Consider the following 12,960-nt stretch of genomic DNA (forward strand, 5'->3'; position numbering starts at 1 on the left):
TATGATGATCCTGACTGTAACCCGGCATTTATACAGGCCACCATTAATCAATTTGAATCAGAGATCTCTGACTTGAAGAATCGCCTGGAAGCTCAGGAGAGTGAGACCCAAAAGGCCAACTCCAAGTTTGAATTCAGTGTATCTGAACAAGAGAAACTGAAAAAGAACTTTGAAGCAGAGAAGAAGGCCTAGGCTGATGAAAAGATCGTGTTGATCAACCGGGCTGAACAAACGGAGGCGACTCTTGCAGAAACAACCGCCGAGTTATCCGGTTTAAAACGCCATGTATCTCAGATGGTCTCAGCAATCTTTGGTAAGTTACTCTGCAAGTGTTAGATATTTTAAATCTTGTTCAACAAGTATCTCAATTGTCATCAACTCACCTGACTTTGTAATGCAGGCCCCAGGAGTTCCAATCTTAACCAAAGCATGCTGATAAAGCTGAAGGCCGTTTATACACTGGTGGAACAACTCTACACCGGGTCACAACGTGCTTTAGCCGTCGTGGCTTTGTCGAATGAAGTTCCACTCTCCTGGCGGATGTACTAAAATGGCTTGCCGTGCTACCTAAGCGGTTCCAGGAATTAAGACGAGCTTCTGCAAGAGCCGAAGCCATAGCCGCATTAAGCCGGGCCAAGGCGTGGCTACCAGAGCTAGACCCGGCCGACATCGCCCTTGGGTATCCAAGCCTGAAGGAGGACGACACCCCATTTGACCAGAAGAATTTCGCCGCTTGCGTGAAGGAAATACGCCATGTGGCCACTTTGATCGGTAACGACACGGACCTTACCAAGTACCAACCGGGTTATGATGCCGAGAATCAGAGAATCCCTACACCACATTATGAAGCAATCAGCCTGATCCCTCCAATTCGTAAGCATACCTTCGCCCCTGAAGTTGATCCAGTCGGGTTAATTGATGATGAAGCTGAATTTGAAGCTTTGAGTGGCATTGACTGGTCATCATCAACCTTCCAGGACAGGGAAACAGACGGAGGAGCGGAAAGGGATGAACCGGAAGCTTCAGGCCAACAACACATTTAATCCATCAGGCGGCCCATATTTATGCCTTGCTGAAAAACAATGCTTCATTATTTGGACTCGGGGAGTCATGTAATAGGGTAGAAAAACACTTAATTTTGTCGTGCCATCGCGCACGTGTGTGGCGCTCAACACTGTTTATGCCGCCATCTTATATTCCTCCATATTATGCTGATCCTCTGCTTTCCTTATGCTTAAAGAGCTGCTTGAATTGTCCTGCATAGAGAACAAATCACAAGTCCCTTGGCGGCTTACCGCATGGAGGGTCATATATTTTACATATAACCCGGAGTATGAATCCAAAAATCATAAAAAAGCCGGTTCTCAATTATATCTTTGAGACATAATCATAACAGCATACCTGTGATCCTTCGATTACGCTGCCGGTTTATGTGACCCGAACAATGAGGGTGAGAACCCAATTCTGTAAAAACCGGCACATATGATGTTTGTTATGTGCTAACAACTTTATTGATCAAGGTTAAGCCGGTGGAATAGAAACCACCCCATAAACGCTTTCAAATATGATCAAAAAGGTCTCAAGACAGTCACATAATTGTGATTGCAAAACTTCTATGAGAAAACAGACAAAATTTTGAGGCTTCTGATTCGAATACGATCAGTAAACCGTTCCAAAGGGGTTAAGCTAATATTCGAATACGATCATATAGCCCCCAGTGGCTTTGGCGTTGCCGATCAAGTGGGTATCGACAGCTATGTTCTCTTTGGTTCGAATACGACCTATGTTTGAACAGGAAGCCCCCAAATGACCTTGAAAGTTGTTTAATGACGCTGATTCAAATATGATCCACGTCAGACTCAAAAGGGGTTGAGCTATGATTCGGATACGATCAAGAAGCCCCCTCGTGGGTTTGGCACTATGCCGATCAAGAGGGTATCGACAGCTATGTTCTCTTTGGTTCGAATACGGCCTATGTTTGAACAGGAAGATCCCTGATGATCATGGCTAGTTTCAAATATGATCATAAGCCATACCAAAGGGAAAGCCGGATTCAAATATGATCCACTCCCTGTTGGTTGTTTTAACAATATAATAATGAAGACATATAAACTTTTGAGGATGAAAAGGACAGAGGTCCTGCTTTATTACTTTTCATAATATACACGTTATCAAAATATGTACATCCTGAGAGCCGGTGGCTCAAGTGTAGTAAGGCCGAAGATGAGCGATATTCCACGGCCGGCGGGTCTCCTCTTCCGACTTATGTGAGTCTTTGTGCTCTCGAACATCGATGAGGTAATATGACCCGTTATTCAGGTTCTTGCTGACCACAAAGGGTCCTTCCCAAGGCGGGGATAGCTTGTGCATATCGGACTGATCCTGGATGAGCCGGAGCACTAAGTCACCTTCTTCAAAGGTTCTGGACCTAACCCGGTGGCTGTGATAACGGCGCAGGTCCTGCTGGTAAATCGCCGAGCGGGCTATTGCTAAATCACGCTTCTCATCCAACAAATCAAGTGCATCCTGACGAGCCTGTTCATTATCAGCTTCAACGTAAGCCGCCACTCAGGGCGAATCATGACGGATGTCACTTGGTAGGACCGCCTCTGCTCCGTAAACCATGAAGAAAGGCGTATAACCCATAGGTCTGTTAGGTGTAGTATTGATGCTCCAAATCACAGAAGGCAACTCCTCCACCCAACAACCCGGCGTCCGCTGTAAAGGGACCATGAGCCGGGGCTTTATACCTTTCAAGATCTCTTGATTGGCTCTTTCAGCTTGACCATTGGATTGAGGATGAGCTACTGATGAAACATCGAGCCGGATATGTTCTTGTTGACAGAACTCTTCCATAGCACCTTTGGACAGATTAGTACCATTGTCAGTTATGATGCTATGTGGAAAACCAAAACGAAAGGTCACCTTTTTCATGAACTGAACCGCCGTGGCTGCATCACACTTACTGACCGGCTCTGCCTCAACCCACTTTGTAAATTTGTCAACCGCCACCAGGAGGTGTGTCTGTTTATCCTTGGACCTTTTGAAAGGCCCAACCATATCAAGCCCCCAGACTGCAAACGGCCAAGCAATTGGAATCATCCTTAATTCTTGAGCCGGCACATGAGCTCGTCGTGAGAATTTTTGACAACCATCACATTTACTGACCAAATCCTCCGCATCAGCATGAGCCGTCAGCCAATAAAAACCATGACGGAAAGCTTTGGCCACAAGAGATTTTGAGCCGGCGTGATGACCACAATCCCCTTCATGGATCTCACGAAGTATTTCCTGACCTTCCGCAGGCGACACACAACGTTGAAACGCCCCAGTAACACTGCGATGATGCAACTCACCATGAACAATTGTCATGGACTTAGACCGCCGGATGATTTGTCTAGCCAAGGTCTCATCCTCAGGCAACTCACCCCGGGTCATGTAAGCCAAATATGGCACTGTCCAATCTGGGATGACGTGAAGAGCCGCCACCAACTGCGCTTCTGGATCTGGAACAGCTAAGTCTTCCTCTGTGGGCAACTTGACAAAAGGGTTATGCAAAACATCCAAAAAGGTGTTAGGTGGCACCGGCTAACGCTGAGATCCTAGCCGGCTTAAAGCATCAGCTGCCTCATTCTTCCTTCGATCGATGTGCTCCACTTGATAACCCTTGAAGTGCCCAGCTACAGCATCAACTTCACGGCAATAAGCCGCCTGAGAGGATCCTTAGAGTCCCACTTGCCTAACACCTGTCGAGCCACCAAATCTGAGTCGCCCAAGCACCTCACCCGGCTTAAGTTCATCTCCTTAGCCATCCGAAGACCATGGAGCAAGGCCTCATACTCAGCTGCATTGTTAGTACAGGGAAACATCAACCGGAGCACATAACAAAATTTGTCACCTTGAGGGGAAGCTAAAACAACTCCAGCCCCCGAGCCCTCCAACTGCCTGGATCCATCAAAGTGAATAGTCCAATATGTGTTATCCGGCTTTTCCTCAGGCGTCTGTAGTTCTGTCCAATCGTTGATGAAGTCCACCAGTGCTTGAGACTTAATAGCAGTGTGTGGCACATACTTCAAACCATGAGGCCCAAGCTCAATGGCCCAATTGGCGACTCGTCCTGTAGCCTCTCTATTCTGGATGATGTCTCCCAAAGGAGCAGAACTTACCACAGTGATGGGGTGACCCTGGAAGTATTGCTTAAGCTTCCGGCTCGCCATGAACACCCCATAAACAAGTTTCTGCCAATGTGGATATCTTTGCTTAGACTCAATAAGCACCTCACTGATGTAGTAAACCGGATGCTCCTTGGCAGCCTCCTTGCGCTTCACCACAATTGCAACACCGACAGCACACGAGTTAGCGGCCACATACAACAATAGCGGCTCTTCATCAATGGGAGCCGCAAGGACCGACAGCTCAGATAACTGTCTCTTTAAAACTTCAAAGGCAGCATTAGCAGCATCACTCCAGACAAAATTGTCTGTTTTCTTCATCATCTGATACAGCGGTATGGCCTTCTCACCTAACCGACTTATGAACCGGCTTAAAGCAGCGATACGACCCGCCAGTCACTGAACATCATTGATGCATGCCGGCTTAGCCAAAGAGGTGATTGCCTTGATCTTCTCTGGATTAGCTTCAATGCCTCTGTTAGAGACCAGAAAACCCAAAAGCTTGCCTGCTGGCACGCCAAACACACATTTGGCCGGGTTAAGCATCATTTTGTAGACCCGGAGATTATCAAAGGTTTCCTTCAGATCATCTATCAAGGTTTCCTTCTCTCTGGATTTCACCACAATATCATCCACATAAGCGTGAACATTGCGCCCAATCTGATTGTGGAGACAGTTCTGTACACATCGCTGATAAGTCGCCTGGGCACTCTTGAGCCCAAATGGCATAGATACATAACAGAAGGCTCCAAACGGAGTGATGAAAGCCATCTTCTCCTGGTCCTTAACTGCCATTTTGATCTGATGATAACCAGAGTAAGCATCCAAGAAGCTCAAACGCTCACAACCCGCCGTAGCATCAATAATTTGATCAATACGGGGAAGAGCAAAAGGATCAGCCGGACAAGCCTTATTTAAGTCTGTGTAATCCACACACATCCGCCAGGTGCCGTTCTTTTTAAGTACAAGCACCGGGTTAGCCAACCACTCTGGGTGAAAAACTTCAACAATAAATCCGGCCGCTAAGAGCCGGGCCACCTCCTCACCGATAGCTTTCCGTCTCTCTTCGTTAAACCGCCAAAGAAACTGCCTGACCGGCTTAAACTTTGGATCAATATTAAGAGTGTGCTCAGCAAGTTCTCTCGGTACACCCGGCATGTCAGAAGGTTTCCATGCAAAGATGTCCCGATTCTCACGGATGAACTTGATGAGCGCGCTTTCCTATTTAGGATCCAGATTGGCACTGATACTGAATTGCTTAGATGAGTCGCTTGGAGTAAAATCAACAAGCTTGGTGTCATCAGCCGACTTAAATTTCATCACCGGGTCATGCTCTGTGGTTGGCTTCTTTAGAGATGTCATGTCCGCCGGGTCAATGTTATCCTTATAAAACTTCAGCTCCTCTGCTGCAAAAACAGATTCGGCATAAGCAGCATTACCCTCCTCACATTCCAGGGCTATCTTCCGACTCCCATGCACAGTAATGGTGCCCTTGTGACCCGGCATCTTGAGCTGCAAGTAAACATAACACGGCCGCGCCATGAACTTGGCATAAGCCGGCCGTCCAAACAGAGTGTGATATGGGCTCTTGATCTTGACCACTTCAAAGGTTAATTTCTCAGCCCTAGAATCATGCCCATCTCCAAAGGCTACCTCCAGCTCAATCTTACCAACTGGGTATGCCGACTTACCAGGCACCACTCCATGGAAAACAGTGTCGGATGCCTTTAAATTTTTGTCAGTCAACCCCATACGTCGAAAGGTCTCATAATAGAGGATGTTGATGCTGCTACCTCCATCCACGAGTACTTTAGTGAATTTATATCCACCAACCTGAGGTGCTACCACCAAGGCTAACTGACCCGGATTGTCAACCCGGGGAGGGTGATCTTCCCTGCTCCACACAATAGGCTGCTCTAACCACGTTAAATAACGGGGAATTGCCGGCTCAACAGCGTTCACAACCCTTTTATGAAGCTTCTGGTCTTGTTTGCACAAGCTAGTGGTAAGCACGTGATACTGTCCACTATTCAGCTGCTTTGGATTGCTCTGATAACCCGATTGCTGCTGCTGCTGACCTCCCTGACCAGACTGCTGATTATAACCACCTTGATTTCCCTGAAAGCCGGAATTTGAGCCGCCACCTGGGCCATGAAAACCGCCTCCGCCTGAGCCGCCACCAGACCCATGGTTGCCATCGAACATGTTGGAATTCTTGAAAGCCTTCATGATCGCGCAATCCTTCCACAGGTGAGTGGCTGGCCTTTCCCGAGTGCCGTGTCTTTGACAGGGTTCGTTGAGTAGTTGCTCAAGACTAGGACCTGACCCGCCGGACCAAGGGGGCGGCCTCCCCTTGCGTCGTTGATTGCTACCTTGTGAATTGGTGTTAGCCACAAACTCCGGGTTACCGTCGGTCTTACGCTTACTGCCTCCTTGATTCGCCGGGTTATGCTGCTGACCCTTTTTGTTGCCATTCTTCTTTCCCTTCCCTATCTTCTCTTCATCAGATGCGGGATCCTTGGTACTATCAGAATCCGCGTATTTGACTAGAGCCGCCATCAGCTGGCCCATGTCGTTACAATCACGCTTGAGGCGCCCCAGCTTCTGTTTCAGAGGTTCAAATCGGCAATTTTTCTCCAACATTAAGACTGCAGAGCTGGCATCCATCTTGTCAGATGAATGTATTATCTCCTTGACCCAGTGCACCCAATGAGTGGTGGACTCACCTTCCTCTTGCTTGCAATTAGTCAAGTCCACAATTGACATGGGCTGCTTGCAGGTGTCTTTGAAGTTCTGGAAAACCGGGCTTTTAACTCTGCCCATGAACCAATGGAATTAGGCGGCAACCCCTTTAACCAAGTGCGGGCCATTCCATCCAACATCATGGTGAAGTACTTGGCCATCGCCGTATCACTGACCTCCAACAGCTCCATGGCCATCTCATAGCTTTCAATCCACGCCCCGGGCTGTAAATCAGCCGTATAATTTGGCACCTTTCGGGGTCCCTTGAAATCCTTGGGCAGACGCTCATTACGCAAAGCCGACACCAAACAAGGAACGCCGCCGGTTTTGGTGGCCACTCCTGCCTCAACAGAAGTCGTTGGATAATCCGGGAAGGTTTGGTGAGCCACCAGCTGAGCCGCCCGCTCATCCTCTCGACGTATCCTGTCCTGTACCGGATTATATCCACCGGGCTGGTTACGGCGCTGGGTGTTGCTTGACAAGGCCTCCGAATCCATATGTCTGCTGTAACTTGGGCTCTGGCTTGGGCGAGGAGTCAAATGAATCCTGTCTTGACTATAGGAATAAGCCTCCTGCTGAGCCAGAGCCGTCTGAAGAAGTTCTCTGACCCTTCGCGTCTCAACTGCTGTTGGAGAGTCGCCATCCACCGGGGGAGCCGCCAAACGTGCCGATGCAGCGATCAGGTTCTCCAAGGGGTTAGAAAAATGACCCGGTTGTGTTGGTATGTAGCAAGGCGGGGCCGTATTCACGTGAGGAGGTTCCATCACTCGGGGCTAAATCGGTGCCCCTGCTCCGGATGTTACAAACTGATTTGTCTCCGGCGGGTTCCTAGGGCCGGCTCCGGGCGTGCAGAAGAGATTCCGAGGATCATAAACCGGAGGCAAACGGGATTGAGCCTTCTGGTGCCTCCTCCTCATCACCTCGTTAGATGCGTTCAGGCTCATCGTAAGCTGGAAAGCCTCTGACTGGATCTGTTGAGCCCGAGCATCCAAAGCCGCCCGCTCCGCGGCCAATCTGGCGTCCTCAGCTGCTAGGGCTTCTTTGGCACGGGCTATCTCCTCACGTACCTGTGCCACCTCTGCATCATGCTCAGCTTGACTCGCCGGAATAACTATGGCGGTTAACAGGGCCGTCAATTTGTCCATGAGATCAATCAGCACCTGAGCCGGCGGGCGCACAGGGCCTATTGCCCCGGCCGCTCCTGACCCGGACGTTATTGCTACTGCTGCCGTAGAGTTTTGGCCGGGTTGAGTGCCAGCCATGAAGATCCCTACTCTGCTCGGCGGCTCAAAGGGTCCGGAATACTGCTGCCATCGGAACAGCCCCCAAGCCCGCCGTCCTGCAATTGGTATAATGAATCCGTCTCACCAGTGGACGACTCACCGTCAGAGTAGACGGTCGTCTCACCGCCGTCCACGGATCCTTCAGAAAGTTCTCCTCCGTGGATGCAACCCATGAAGGCACGCTTCACAGCGGGCTGAGCCCGGGCGGGTCTCGCACGCTGAGCCGTCTCGATGATGTCGGTGCAGATGTCCGGCTCAGGGCCCGGCTCGCCAATCCGGCCGATGAAGACGTGGATTCCGCCAAAGGGGACCCGGTACCCGTACTCAATTGAGCCGGCGTCGGGACCCCAGCCGGCATCGTCGATGTAGAGCTTGCCGCGACGACTCTTGGTCATCCGGCCCACAGCGTACCCTTGAGCCCTTCGAAGTTGCCCTTCAAGAACTCAAATCCACCGTGCGCTGGCCCCGCGGTGGGCGCCAACTGTCGTGGAATTGTCACGGCAGATGTCCTCATGAAAGGACTTAGTCGTGGAGCCATCGCAACTAGGAAGCTTAAAGGGGTTAAAGCGGGACAAAGGACACGACGGTTTATACTGGTTCGGCCCCTTATGGTGAAGGGTAAAGCCTAATCCAGTTGAGGTGGAATTGCTAGGGTTTCGATTACCAGGGAGCAAATCTGCTATGCCCGGTTCTCAATTTGATGTTACTTGCTCTAAGCCGCCGGCGGGTTGTCCCCTTATATACACGGGTTGACGCCCCGCGGCCTACAGAGTCCCGGCCAGCTCATAAACAGTGTCCGGCTCGGTGACTAGTTAATCCTACCTTACAACACAAGTCATGCCATTACAGCGGTTTATCACTACGGGCCTTAAGTCGCCTGCGGGCTTTAGGCCCTTTATTGAACCGCCATCTTCAAGCTTGATATTGGGCTTCATTCGATGAATTGCCATAGCGTAACCCGGCCCCTCCTAGGCAGGTTACACTGGTAGTTATATCCCCTCGCACAATTTGATGATAAGCCTCACGCCCTCGCACAATGCAAGATGCCGTGATTCCACTAAGGGACCCTTGAGGGCGGTCACCGAACCCGCACAAATGGCAACCCTTGGGGGTGGTCATCGAACCCGTACACTTTTTCAACCCTTGGGAGCGGTCACCGGAACCCGTACAAATTGCTCGGGGCGATCTCCACAGCCTAATTGGAGACCCCGACGCTTGCGCGGAGCTTTACACCACAATGATTGAGCTCCAAAGCACCACCAACCGTCTAGGGCGCCCAAGCACCCAAGAGGAACAAGCTCTAGGGTACCAAGCACCCAAGAGTAATAAGATTCTCAACTTTTCACTTTCACGTATCACCGTGGATAACTCAAACCGATGCAACTAATGCAATGGCAAGGGCACACGGAGTGCCCAAGTCCCTCACTCCCAAATCCCACCAAAGCAACGAAAGCTATGGAGGAAAATGAGAGGAAGAACAAGAAGGAGAACACCAAGAACTCCAAGATCTAGATCCAAGGGGTTCCCCTCACATAGAGGAGAAAGTGATTGGTGGAAATGTGGATCTAGATCTCCTCTCTCTCTTTTCCCTCAAAAACTAGCAAGAATCCATGGAGGGATTGATAGATAGAAAGCTCCAAGAGGTCAACAATGGTGGGGGGAAAACTTGTTCAGATTTCTTAGGTTGGAGGTGGAAGAAGGGGGTATAAATACCCTCAAGAAAAATATGACCGTTGTACCCCAGGCACCCGGACAAAAGGGGTCCGGATACCCGCACAACCCAGAGAAAAAGCCACTAAACTCTAGGCACCGGGACGAACAAGGGAAGCACAGCGTGTCGGGGGTTGGGTGCGACATATGCCAATGGATGGCTTATCATGGTGGGAGCGAGTAGAACTTCGCCGGTGCCTGGAAGCGGGATGAGGCGTAGACACGAACGCCGGCGCACTTTACCCAGGTTTGGGGCTCTCCTAGGAGATAACACCCCTAGTCCTGCTCTGCGGGGTCTCCGCATGATCACTAAGGCACTAGTGGGTACAATGGTGCTCCTCGAGCTGTATGCTAGAGGTAGAAGAAGGCAAGGCTAGCTCTCCTCTCCCCCTAGGTGTCAGTCTAATTCTAACAGGTTGGAACCCTTTGCATGGGTGCCTTGGGGGGTTTATATAGGCCTACCCCCCAGGGGTACAATAGTAATCTGGCCGGGTGTAGGACCTGGTTGTCAGTCTCTCTGATCGCCGGCTTCTCCGCCGGCTGCTGGGGCCCACCGCCTAGTGGGCCCCGCCGACTGGTCTGGTACGGAGCCGACAGGCCGCCCCCGCCGCTCGCGGGTCTTGCCGGCTGCTGATTACTGTAGCTGTAATGCTAATGACGTTTGCTTGGTCAGGGGAGCGTGGCTACAGTCCCGCCGCCTGGCGGGAGATCACTGTAGCCACTCCACGTCTTATCTGGTTAATGGCGCGTGGGGCCCCGAGGATGGAGCGGGCCGGCTGCTGGGAGCCGGCCTCCCTCAGGTCCGACTGGTGAGGCTCCCGCCGTCTTCCGGGCTCTCGCTGACTGGCAGGGCCCGCCGTCTTCGGGCCGTACCGACAAGCGGTCGTGGGAACTGGGCTTCGCCTGACAGGAGTGACGTCAGGGGAGGAGTGGCAACAGTGCCGTGCCGGGCGGAGATCTCTGCCTGTACGGAGCACTGTGGCCACGCCCGGCCCTGGATATGGGGGGATGGGCTATACTGTAGCCTCACCCCGTCTTGTCTTCTTAATGGGGGCGCAGACTTTGAGAGCGCCATGGGCCGACTGCTGTTAGCCGGCCTCTTTGGAGGCCACCCGCTTAGGAGTCGGCCCGTCTCGGAGCCGTCTTCCCAAGCATGGCCGTCTTTCGGCAGTCGGCCGTTCGGCCAGCCAGCCACCAGAAGGCGGCGCTTCATCTTGACGTCTTGAGGGGCGCGGCCGGCCCCGATGCCTTGAAAGGTTCTGGGGCTCGGGTTAGGCTACCCATAGCCCATTACTCCGACAGTAGTCCCCGAAGCTGGTGAGGTGCCGCGGCTGAGTAGCCGAGGAGCCTCAACTGTTTCCTCCTCCGGGTGCTCTGAAGGAAGCTTCATCCGACTCTTGGGAAACCGGTTGGCAGGAGTCGGGTACGTCCAGTCGGATCTTTCTGGAATTTCGAATGCAACGGCAGGAACCAGGTGGCATGCTAGCTAAGCTTCTTGGCCCGCCGCCCGTCGTGGGTGCGCCACGTGGCGCCAGCCAGCCCACGCGGGTGATGGGACGCGACTGCAGGCTGGGCCCGCCACCACAGGGCCTCGGCACGCGAGCGGATCCGCTGCGGCCGAGGTGGGTGGTTGGGTTTCCCCGTGGAGTTATTGCGCGCGGTAACTCGCGCGGTAAAGGCGGGAGCGTGGGGTCATGGGCACGGTTAATCCCACGATCCCACACCCGCCCCCTCGGCTTCATAGCCCGTAGGCTATAAGTAGGGAGAGGAGAGGGAGCGGCGAAGCATGCGCGCCCCTCCACCCCATTTTCCCTCCTTCTTCTTCCTCTCGTTGCAGCGCCCCCGAGCTCCGCTGGAGCGCCGCCGCTGCTCGTCTCCGAGCCCTCTTGGCCCTGCTCCAATCTCAGCTCTCCCGCCGCACCGTACTCTTCGTCGAGCCCTCCATGGCGCGCGAGCATGGAGGTGACCGGGACGGGTTGAATGTCCATGAAGACCACATCGCTTTCCTCCGCGAGACGCGGTGTCTCCCCGGCGAGGGCTACGTGAAGGCGCGCATGCCGCCGGAGGGAGAGATCTCGCCGGCGCCGGGGGAGGGCGAGCGGGTTGTCTTCCGCTCGCACTTCATCCGCGGCTTCGGCCTGCCGGCGAGCGGCTTCCTCCGCTCGTTCCTCGAGTTCTATCACCTCCAGCCTCATCACCTCACACCCAACACGGTGATGCTCCTGGCCGCCTTCGTCACAATGTGCGAAGGCTATCTCGGCATCCTCCCCACCATCGAGCTGTGGGGACCGTTTTTCTACACCAAGCTGGGCACCTCCGTCCAGGAGGTGGCTGCTCAGTGCGGTGCCTTCATCGTAGTTCGCCGGCCGTCATCGAAGAACGCCTTCCCCACCATCAAGCTGCCACAGTCGGTTAAGATGTGGCAGCAATCTTACTTCTATGTGGAGAACGTGGACCCGGCCGTCGACTTCCTCAACCTGCCGGCTTATGTAGCCGGCCCGCCGGCTGAGCCCCGGGCCAGCTAGGGCTACAAGCCGAAGCCGGTGTCGGCAGACGGCTCCGCCGCCATCCAACGACTCCGGAAGCTGACCAACATCGAGGGCCTCAAGGCGTCCGACTTGTTGGTAGCCTTCGTCGCGCGCCGGGTTCTCCCGCTCCAAGGCCGGCCTCACCTGATCAGCCGGATGAGCGGGCATCGCGACCCATGCCGGCTGAGCACCAAGGAGATGACGGCTGCCGAGGTGGCCAACTTGGTGAACGAGATCTCCAGCTTCAAGCTGGAGGGGTCCTGACAGTTCGGCAAGCCGCCATACTCCCGCGTGGACCCGCCACCCGTCGTAAGTCTTTTAGTCTCTCATTTCTTTAATACTTCATCTTGATTCCGTCTGGTGGTCTTGAGCAGTCGGACTTTGGGATGCAGATATACATGTCTCCGGCGACGGCTACTGTCGTGGGGCCCGGTGGTGACTACGCGCCGGACCGGGCCGTGAGCGACATGGACGACCCCGACTTGGGGGCGGCCGCCTTGGAGGATACCGCAACAGGCAGCGTCT

Source organism: Aegilops tauschii, chromosome 2 (assembly GCF_002575655.3).
Source record: "Aegilops tauschii subsp. strangulata cultivar AL8/78 chromosome 2, Aet v6.0, whole genome shotgun sequence".
Lineage (NCBI taxonomy): Eukaryota > Viridiplantae > Streptophyta > Magnoliopsida > Poales > Poaceae > Aegilops > Aegilops tauschii.